We start from the raw sequence: 10,941 nt of genomic DNA on the forward strand, positions 1-10,941 counted from the left end.
TAAAAATTATAGACTAACTATAAAGACTAAGAGACTTTAGATATAATATGATGTACTTTTAATACATCATATTATATCTAAAGTCTCTTAGTATTTATAGTCTTTATAGTTTTATTTTGCAATAAAGTGTTGGGGTAGATTGTTTATATTTTCACTGTTTCTAGAACAGCAAAGAGTTAGGAGCAATCAGTCTTTTTGTTTTATATCTGTGAAGTCTGTATATAATTTCCTGGTAGCATTAAAGCATCCAGTTCATTTTGGACCTGAAGCTCATTCATTCTGAGGCTCATTTATCCTGTATTCACGTCCTGCTATCATAGGGACCTCGGTCGGTAATTAATACTTGCGTAATTAATACGAGAATCACCTTTAAGGTATTGTATGTGGGACAACAATGGGAATAAACTGTAGCCTGAGCAAAACTTTAATAACTCTGTGAGAAATCCCAATAGCAAATCAGAATTTCTTTTCCATAATGCTTGTTTGTGTGTGAATGTGCCTCATGTTAGTCATACTGTATAGAGGTTATTCTCTATAGGTCATCAAAGATCCTAGAGACAGGGCTTCGGGAACATGCAGAGTGATTAATTTTACAAAATGTGTCATGTACAACGAATGGAAACAAAGGCATGTGCAGATTAATTTATTTAAATATACAAGATATACACCAACAAACAAAAGCAAAACCATGGAACATGAAACAAAGAAATATCTAGAAGTGACATCTATGTTTGACAAAGGGTGACAAAGAAAAGGCACAAGTAATAACAGGCATGTGATGTGTAGGGGGTTATTAACTGTAAAGTAATGTAGCTCATGGCCAAAATGCTTCTTAAGCAGTTTGTATTTCAGCTCATACACAGGGGATCTGAATAAGGCATCCAGAAGATGTCATTTAAGTATGAACATAACCTGACCTCAAACGCACAAATTTCTATTTTAATTATTGGCATACAGTTTTTACTTATGTCACCTTCACTGAATAGTTTTTTGCATAGATGATTGAATAAATGTCAAGCACTTTTGGAAGCTAAGTGTGTATCTTATGTCTTTTAGCAACTATAATATTTACACAAGGTATAAGATGAGATTTACTGTTCCAGTCCTATTTATGGATTTTAATGAGCTCTTTAGGCATAGTGCCCAGAATCACAACAGATAAGAGTGAAATTTCTGATAGATAGTTGTGTCTTTTTTCAGTGGTATTTTTTGATCCTCTCTTAAAGAACTAGGTCAAATAAGACTTTCTTTCTTTAAAAAAAAATAAAATGACAGCTCTTTGTAGTCATGGTAACTAGATAGCAGAGATGAGATGAGATAATAAAATCCAGCTGTAGTCTATAAGACTGAAAACAGACTAAAAGCTGACTGCTTGCTGTCTAGGACTTATCCCTGTTCCCTTGTGCTTTGGCTTCATAGCATACAGATTTTGTGCTTATTATAAAATATGGTGTGTGTTTTCACAGTTTTTCAGCCAATATCCAGAGCTGACCCTTAGATGAAGAAGCATTCATTGTTCAATATGTTATAAAACTTAAACGTGATTTTAGTGTCATTAAATGTATGGATCAATTAGTGCTTCAAGATTTATATAAAATAAAAATATCTTATTTACTTGTTAGTTAAGTTGGTTTTATATCATTATACAGTATATTCATTATAATATGACCTTCCCTAATATTAAAAGTCACTGTGGTTATTGCAGGAAATATCCTAGAAACCACAAGAGTGTCTTCAAAACAATATCAACACAATTGTAGGTTACACTATAAAGCTACACTATAAAGAAGCATTATATAATGTATTAAACACATGAGTGTATGCTTTTGTACTACTAATAATAATTCAGTTACTTTCCTATAAAAAAAAAAAAACATACCAAACTATTGATATAATTTACAGGGTATTTATTATTGTGGAAAATCTGTTAAACAACTTGTTCCTGTTAACATTTACACTAAATGGCCAAAAGTGTCAGGATTATGTCCATGCACTATAGCTATTTTGGAAACTGCTCACTTGTTCACCCATTCACTAATCCGTATATAGTGTATGGCAGCTAAGTTTACTATATGGGAAGAAGAGAATGAAAATGAGTGGGCAAATTCGGACACTGATGCAAATATGCATCAGAGAGAAAAGTCTTTAACATACAGTACAGGCCAAAAGTTTGGACACACCTTCTCATTCAAAGAGTTTTCTTTATTTTCATGACTATGAAAATTGTAGAGTCACACTGAAGGCATCAAGGGCTATTTGACCAAGAAGGAGAGTGATGGGGTGCTGTGCCAGATGACCTGGCCTCCACAGTCACCGGACCTGAACCCAATCGAGATGGTTTAGGGGTGAGCTGGACCGCAGAGTGAAGGCAAAAGGGCCAACAAATGCCAAGCATCTCTCGGGGAACTCCTTCAAGACTGTTGGAAGACCATTTCAGGTGACTACCTCTTGAAGCTCATCAAGAGAATGCCAAGAGTGTGCAAAGCAGTAATCAAAGCAAAAGGTGGCTACTTTGAAGAACCTACAATATGACATTTTTCAGTTGTTTCACACTTTTTTGTTATGTATATAATTCCATATACAATTCCACATGTGTTAATTCATAGTTTTGATGCCTTCAGTGTGAATCTACAATTTTCATAGTCATGAAAATAAAGAAAACTCTTTGAATGAGAAGGTGTGTCCAAACTTTTGGTCTGTACTGTATATTTTCATCATAAACATTACACTACAAGGCCTGTCAAAAGTTAGGAAACACTCATTTTTTTGTTCAAGCATTTCCATCTGGACTGCAGATAACTGAAACCAAATTCACCATGCAACGCCCTGAAACATCCTTCTAAGCTCTGTAAGCATTATATAGAAAGTAAACGGTCAAATAGAAAGTTGTCTAACATAAAATGGCCTGCCCAGGCACAACACCTAAATCCTATTGAACTGTTGGGATAAACTGGATCTCCAACTAGTGAACAACACCGTTGCAAGTTTTACAAGAAGCAGGGCAAAGTATTTCAGCTGAAAGTTTGGAGAAACTGCCCAGGTTATTTTTTTTATTCAACTGTTCATTTGACATTTGTTGTATGTTCATACACTGCACCTCCATTTTTTGTCATGTTAGAGTTTTCATCTACACCTGCTTCCTGCTTCACATAATTATCAAGATTTATTGATTATGTCGTGATTTTTACTTTCTTGCTTTTTTTTACTTTTTTTTTGTCATGCTCTTAATTCATAGATCTGCACTTGCATTAATTAATTATGTTTGTGCCCAACTGACCATTACATTCATATGTGCTTTTTAGAAATTTGCCCTTCAACCTCAAGTCTTTTGGGAAGGCTTTCGCTGTGGAAGCCGATGAGGAATCCAGTTGGTGCAGTCAGTGTTCCAATTCACTTTAAAGATGCTCAAATGAGGTTGAGGTCAGAGTTTTTACTTCAACTATGTCTTTATAAACCTTGGGTTGCATACAGCGGCATTGTGCTCCTTGAAGAGAGTGGTGTCTCATAGTGTAATAGTTCTGTTAGGAATAGGAATGAATAGGAAAATCGTAATCCTTCAGCATTTAAAGACATTGTGTGCTTTCAACTTTGTGCCAACAGCCTGAGGAAGTAATTTGTGGATGTGATGGTCAAGTGTCCACATACTTTTTGCAAAATAGGTTATATTTTAGTAACCATAAATATAAATCTTTCTTCTGACAGTCTCCCTTGTTCCTCTTTCATGGAAACACAGCTTGTCATGTTACCAAAAAAACTGCCAAACAGAAAGATTTTCCTGTCATGGAAAACGTCCTGATCGGCATGTGGCACATCTGCCATAGGTCTCTGTGATTGAGCTGTAACACAAGCAACGTGTTAAAAACAAGTGCATTATTATACAGTAAGTCTGTATTTTTGTCAGAGCCATAAATTTTAGAAATTGAATCAACATCTTCGAGAATTCAAGGGAACCATTTTTGACATCACAGAGTAAAAATATCTTCATATTAGTACCTCTTGCAGCTTTGTCTGGAGAGCACAGGATTTACCTTTCACTAATCCTTCCATTTTCATTTTTGGGGTTCCAAACTAAACACATGCTAACTTCAGTGCTAAACTCGTAGAAGTGTTGAAGAGAGAGGGCTTCCTGACCAAGTGAAAATTTACAGAACACTATCCAAACATAGCCTCTGCGTGGCAAAGATCGAAAGAAGAGACAGATAGTGTGTGTGTATGTGTGTGTGTGTGTGTGTGTGTGTGTGTGTGTGTGTGTGTGTGTGTGTGTGTGTGTGAGTGTGTGTGAGTGAGAGAGAGAGAGAGAGAGAGAGAGAGAGAGAGAGAGAGAGAGAGAGAGAGAGAGAGTATTTGTAAAAGAAGCAGAATGTTTAGGATGTAGATTTTGATCTTTCTTCTACTTTTGAAACAAAGAGAATGCTAAAAAACAAGTTAATTTTCATGGAATGTTTTTATCTGATTGCATAACACTATTTATAACAGTTTCAGTTACAAGAGTGTTTTTCTGCCTTTTCTTAGAAAACCATCCATCCATCCATCTTCTCCCGCTTATCCGATGCCGGGTCGCGGGGGCAGCAGTCTAAGCAAAGATGCCCAGACTTCCCTCTCCCTAGACACTTCTTCCAGCTCTTCCGGGGGGACACCAAGGCGTTCCCAGGCCAGCCGGGAGACATAGTCTCTCCAGCGTGTCCTAGGTCTTCCCCGGGGTCTCCTCCCAGTGGGACGCGCCCGGAACAGATGCCCGAGCCACCTCAGCTGTTCTTAGAAAACCCTATCTAAAAAACTTTCTACCTACTATATTGACCTTCAAACTGTAATTCATACTATAATCTTTAATAGAGTGTTTAAATGTCAAAAAAACTGAAAAAAGGTCTAGACTGGGCCTTTCTTTTTGTTTTATTTAGGTGCTAATACAAAAGTTAGAAATATGGTCTTCAGGAAAATGGCAACAAGTACACGCCATATTTTCTATAAATTCATAAAGGCCCAGAGATGTGGTGAAGCCATATATCTTACCCTAGACCTGTGGTAATATTTACATCTGAACACCTTTAGCCACACCAATTAATCACACACACCCACACACACACACACACAGACACAAACACACACACACACACACACACACACACACACACACACACACACACACACACACACACACACACACACACACACACACACACACAGGCTTAAATGACCTAAATGCCTAAAATCACCTGAGGCAATCTAATCAAAAACTTTACATATATATATATATATATATCAAAATATCCCCTTTTACGTGGATCAATTTATATAATTCCCAGTTACAAAAAGTCAATAAATACAGGCTCTAAATGCTAAAATAAGAGCTAAGTGTACCAGTGTGGGTTTATTCTTTTGCTTACAGAAGGAAATCCCACTTCTTAAGGAAGAATAAAACACAGCAATGCAATTATAACCCAGTAGTTAGGATCTGATAGGAACCATGCCTCTAAAGCTGTTTTTTTGTATTTTTCTTATGTTTTAAGTTCATAGGAGAGTTTATACACAAGCCTGAGTCTAATATATTTATAGTGATAATAATGTAGTTGTCAGTAGATTTTAGATATTATGTTCATCATTTATTCATTTACCCATTCATCAAAAGTAACCTCTGGTCATGGTCAAAGTGAATCTGGAGACTATTCCTGGAAAAGTGAAGCATGAGGAGGGAATACAGTCAAGATGACTCAACAGTCAATCGCAGTGCATTATGCACACACCCACCCGCCCACACAAACATGTGTGCCCACACACACACACACACACACACACACACACACACACACACACACACACACACACACACACACACACACAGTCACACAATCTGCATGCAATAAATTGGATGATCTGGAGCAAGATTTATCTTAGTAAGGTTTATGTCACCTGATGTACTATTAATATAATGTAAAATTATCACGAGTCATTACATGCCATGATAATTATCTGTGAAAAAGATCCTACATTAATCATAATCTAATAGAAGATCTTTTGTTTTAGCTGTTTAGCATGATATTAATTGAGGTAATCATTTGATGTTGTTTTAGTTAAATACATAGGAAAGTATTTGCTGAAGCAGCAAAAAACAAACAATCATAAATTACATATAATGGTCAGTCACACTAAATTAGTCTGCTTAGGCTTCAGAAGCTACATTCAAAATAATCAAGTTATATGGAAAGATTTTGAACTCTACCGCTAATACCAATATGTTAGCAGGTGTGCATATCAGTATGTCAACTCATATGCCATGGGAACTGTCTGGATATTTGTGTTCATCAGCCACAAGAGGCCTGGGGTGCAGTCAGCATTCCAATTCATCCAAAAGGTGTTCAGTAGGGATGAGATCAGAGCTCTATAGCAGGTTACTCAAGCTCTTTCTCTCCAAATCATGTAAACCATATCTTCAAGGAGCTCAATGTACACAGGGGCATTGCCATGCTGGAACAGGTTTGGGTTTCCAAGTTCAATTAAATGCAAAAGTTTATTATACCCTATTTAAAGATGTCCTATACAATTGAGTGCCTCCAGCTTTGTGGTAACAGTTTGGAAAAGAACCACATATATCAGGAAATTATACCTGACCCAATACTTTTGGAAATATAGTGTATGTTCTCAAAGAGTTACTGTGTCCTTTAACACAATGGCAAAACAATTTTTAGTTAATTTCTTTTCAGTTTGGTTTTCCAGTTTTTGTTTTCTTGCCCTAAATGTTGCAGGTGACTGAAAAATACATCCAGTCTTAGCTACCACTTTTTAAGTATTTAAAGAGCAAACCCTGCCCTGTTACATAGAGAGGAAAAATTTTCTGCTGAGGCTTGTCGGAGAGCTCAAGAGATCCTAAATTAATCGAAATAAGGATTTGCGGTAGGTGCAGCAACTCTGGAAAATCTTGTTATAATTTACATCTGTTTTTGGCGGCAATTAATGAAAAAGATTGAGCAATAGATTATAACAAGTCATGAGCTAACATACTGGGGATTTTATTGAGCAAAGGCCTGCTGAGGCCCTTTGGGGTGCCGAGGAGATCCTGGAGACATAAGCTCTAACTCTAGCCACAGCAACACAGTTTGTTTAAATTCTGCCTTTACTGAGACTGTAGATAGGTTTACATTCTACAAAAACCACCATGCACACCCACAAGAGTCTGTTATTGATAGTGCCTTGCTTTTCTGAGAGCAAACATGGGCAGCAATGGGGGATTGGATGTGTTTTTATTTTCTTATGAGCATCCATTGGCTCTAAGCTTGCTGGTTTACTCTCATGTCACACTAAATCAAATATACACTGAAACAAGATGACATAATGTTGCTTTTAATGCCAATGGATCACTTCATGAGGCCATGCTGTGATTCCTCATAGCTAGCTTAATGTCAGTTTCAGCATAATGTACAGTTTCTTTAAAAGCCAAATGCTATGATTTGTTCCATGACCTCATCCAAATTGTGGCCTTTGAAGAAACAACAATGGTAGCACTTAATGCTTTAAGCCTTTTGGATATTATGCTGTGACATAGAGAGAAACAGAAAACATGTATTTTGCAAAAAAGAGTAGAAAGTCCCTTTTACAAGATAGACTTTGACATGCTAATCTGCATTAATACCCTTAGAGATTAATTGCATATGTCATTGCTTCTAGCTAAACGTAGACAGAAATGTGATGCAGGTTAATAATTACCCTTATAATTGTGTTTCTGTATTGCATATTGGACAGGATCTTGGAAATAAATGCAATTCCTCCAATGCACAGTGTCAGAAATATTGAGAATATTGAGAATCTTCTAGAACTACTACATATAATGAAAATTGTATTACCTTTGTGTATATATAGATGTACACTAAAATAAAGAAAGGCCCACTATGCAAAAATTCCACAACCAATTTTTGAACTAATTTTGCAACCCTAATTCCAAAACAGAAAGCAATGATTTGAATGATCTCATAAATTCATATTTTATTCACAAAAAAAAAAAAAAAAAAAAACTGTTTAGATAAAAAAGTCATTTTGAATTTGATGACTGCAACAGGTTTTAAAAAAGTTGGGACAAGGCTATGTTTACCACTGTGTCACGTCTACTGTAAATGTACATCTGAGAACTGAGGAGACCAATTGCTTAAGTTTTGGGAGAGGAATGTTGTCACATAAGTTGTCCCATAAGATGCAGGATTCTAGCTGCTTAACATTTATGGGTGTTCTTTGTTGTATTTTTTGTTGAATGATCAGCCAAATGTTTTCAATTAGTAAACGGCAAACAGAATGCAGGCACTCCAATTCAGAACCTGGACTCTTCTACTGCAGAAGTCATGCTTTTGTAATACTTGCAAGGCCTTCTCTGAAAAATGTGTTTTCTGGGTTAGAAGCATTTGTCTAAAACCTTTATATTCCATTTAGCATTGATGGAGCCTTTCCAAATGTCCAAGCTGCCCATTCTGTACTAATGCACTTTCATGCTATCAGAGTGCTGATCTTTATTCTGTAGGACATTGTGTCCATTGTTTTCAAAAATAAATTAAGATTTTGATTTGCCTGAACACAGAAGAATTTTCCACTTTACCTCAATACATTTTAAATGAGTGTTGGCCCAAAGAGGGTGTTGGCATTTCTGGATCATGTTCACGCATGCGTTCTTCTTTGCCTGAGAGAGATATGCATTTGTGGATGACATGGCAAACTGTGTTCACATAAAATGTTTCTGGAGGTGTTAATGAGCCCATGCAGTGATTTCTATTACAGGTTCCTGACTGTTTTAAATGCAGTAATGCCTGAGTGTCTGAAGATTACATGCATCTAATAGTGATATATCTGATAATAGTGATACATCGAATAGAGTATATCTTCAATTCTAAGAGACTCTGAAGTGTCTACAATACAGTATTTACACCCACCTGTTACTGACTAACCTAATTAGTTTCGAAATGTTTCTCTTTTAATTTAAAGTTGTCCTGTCCCAACTTTTTTTTTTACACATGTTGCAGCCCACAAATTTAAAATGACCAATTTTGTTTCTTAAAATGATATATTTACTTAGTTTAAACATTTCATGTTTTCTATGCTCTATTGTGAACAAATATAGGTTAAGGAAATTTGCAAATCATTGTATTCTGATTTTATTTACATTTACATTTTACTGAGTGTCCCAACTTTTTTGGAATTGGGGTTGTAGTTTGCCTGTCTGTGCAGCTGAATGTGAATAGAAATATAAAGCAAAATTATCTTCAGATTATATTTATTTAAAATGTGTAATAAAATCAAACTTAAACTTGAAACGTAATTGGTTACAACAATGAAATCTTCATTATAAAATAGACAAAGAGAGAACAATGGCAGCTGGTGGTTTGAAATACATAGGAAGCGGAGGTGCAACTGCTGTTGCTATTTTAAGAAGGTAGTAATATAGATAGATACATAAATAAACTATTTAAAATAAAAGTCAAATTCAAATAATCAAATATAATCTTATACAATGTACAGTATAATTATTTCCATAATAAAAATTACAATATATGCAAGTCATCATATTTTTGGATCCTGACTGGCTACTGCAACTCTTAGGTGTGTTAATGTTTGAGATCTCAGGCATGTTCATTTGTGTTTCAGTGCCTGGCAGATGGTTACAGTGTTCTGCCTTTCTGAAGCAAATCCCACCCACACACACTCCCATTTACCCCAAGAGATACTGAAATGACCCAAAATGACATATTTAAAACCTGTTGTGTAATTAGCGTAAATCTTTTCTCCCATTAAAACACAATGTACTTGAGTCTGCCATAGAAGCCTACAGAAGCCAAGCTTTACTGGATTGCTATCAGTGAAATGGCATGAGGATTTTCTCAAAGCACCAAACAACACTATCTTTACAGCTTGCATCCTCAGAATTTTACTTCAGTGGAACTAATGGACCTTGTCCAAACCTTCTCCAGCAGAACATGTGTAGTGCTAATCTATTGGAGAGTCCTCACCAGAGCAGTATAGTAACAGAAATGCTGTTTCATTGTTTTTTAAAAGCTTAATTCTACTGCTCTTTTACTCTTTTAACCAAAAAATTGTGTTTACACCTATTTTGGGTGTTCCCATTTTTCATAATGAAATTTATTTTATAGCTTTTAATATATATATATATATATATATATATATATATATATATATATATATATATATATATATATATATATATATATATATATATATATATTTTTTTTTTTTTTTTTTTTACAGAGCGTCCCAAGTTTATATGTTCTCCAAAGTCACCAAAATATCTGTACAAGCAGAGAAAATTGAGCATTTGTGGTGTAGACTTTGTATAATTCTAAAACTATGCATTTTTACTGATTACAAAACCAGAGACAAATAGTATATCTATATAATATGGCTATAAAAAGCTGAGACAAAAAATGGAGGTAAACAAAAGATGATGCAAAAGGTTAAGATTAAAAAACAAATGAAGGTAACAAAGTTGAGGTTAAAAAAAAAACAACTGAGGTAAGATTTAGAGACAAGAAATGTAGATAATAAAGCTAAAAAGCTAAGGTAAGAAGCTGAGACCAAAATTAGGTAAAATGTTGAGAAGGTGAGGTAAAACAAAGATGAGGTAAAAAAAAAAGTATAAAGTTAAGATAAGAAAGTTTAATGTTAAATGTTGAGAAGGTGAGGTAAAACAAGGTTGAGTTAAAAAAGGTTGAGGTAAAAAATATATATAAAGTCGAGATAAAGTTTGAGGTAAAATGTTGAGAATGTGAGGTAAAACAAAGTTAAGGTAAAAAAAAAGTATAAAGTTAAGATAAGAAAGTTTAATGTTAAATGTTGAGAAGGTGAGGTAAAACAAGGTTGAGTTAAAAAAGGTTGAGGTAAAAAATATATATAAAGTCGAGATAAAGTTTGAGGTAAAATGTTGAGAATGTGAGGTAAAACAAAGTTCAGGTA

This window comes from Silurus aristotelis (genome assembly GCF_946808225.1).
Source record: "Silurus aristotelis genome assembly, chromosome: 23".
NCBI lineage: Eukaryota > Metazoa > Chordata > Actinopteri > Siluriformes > Siluridae > Silurus > Silurus aristotelis.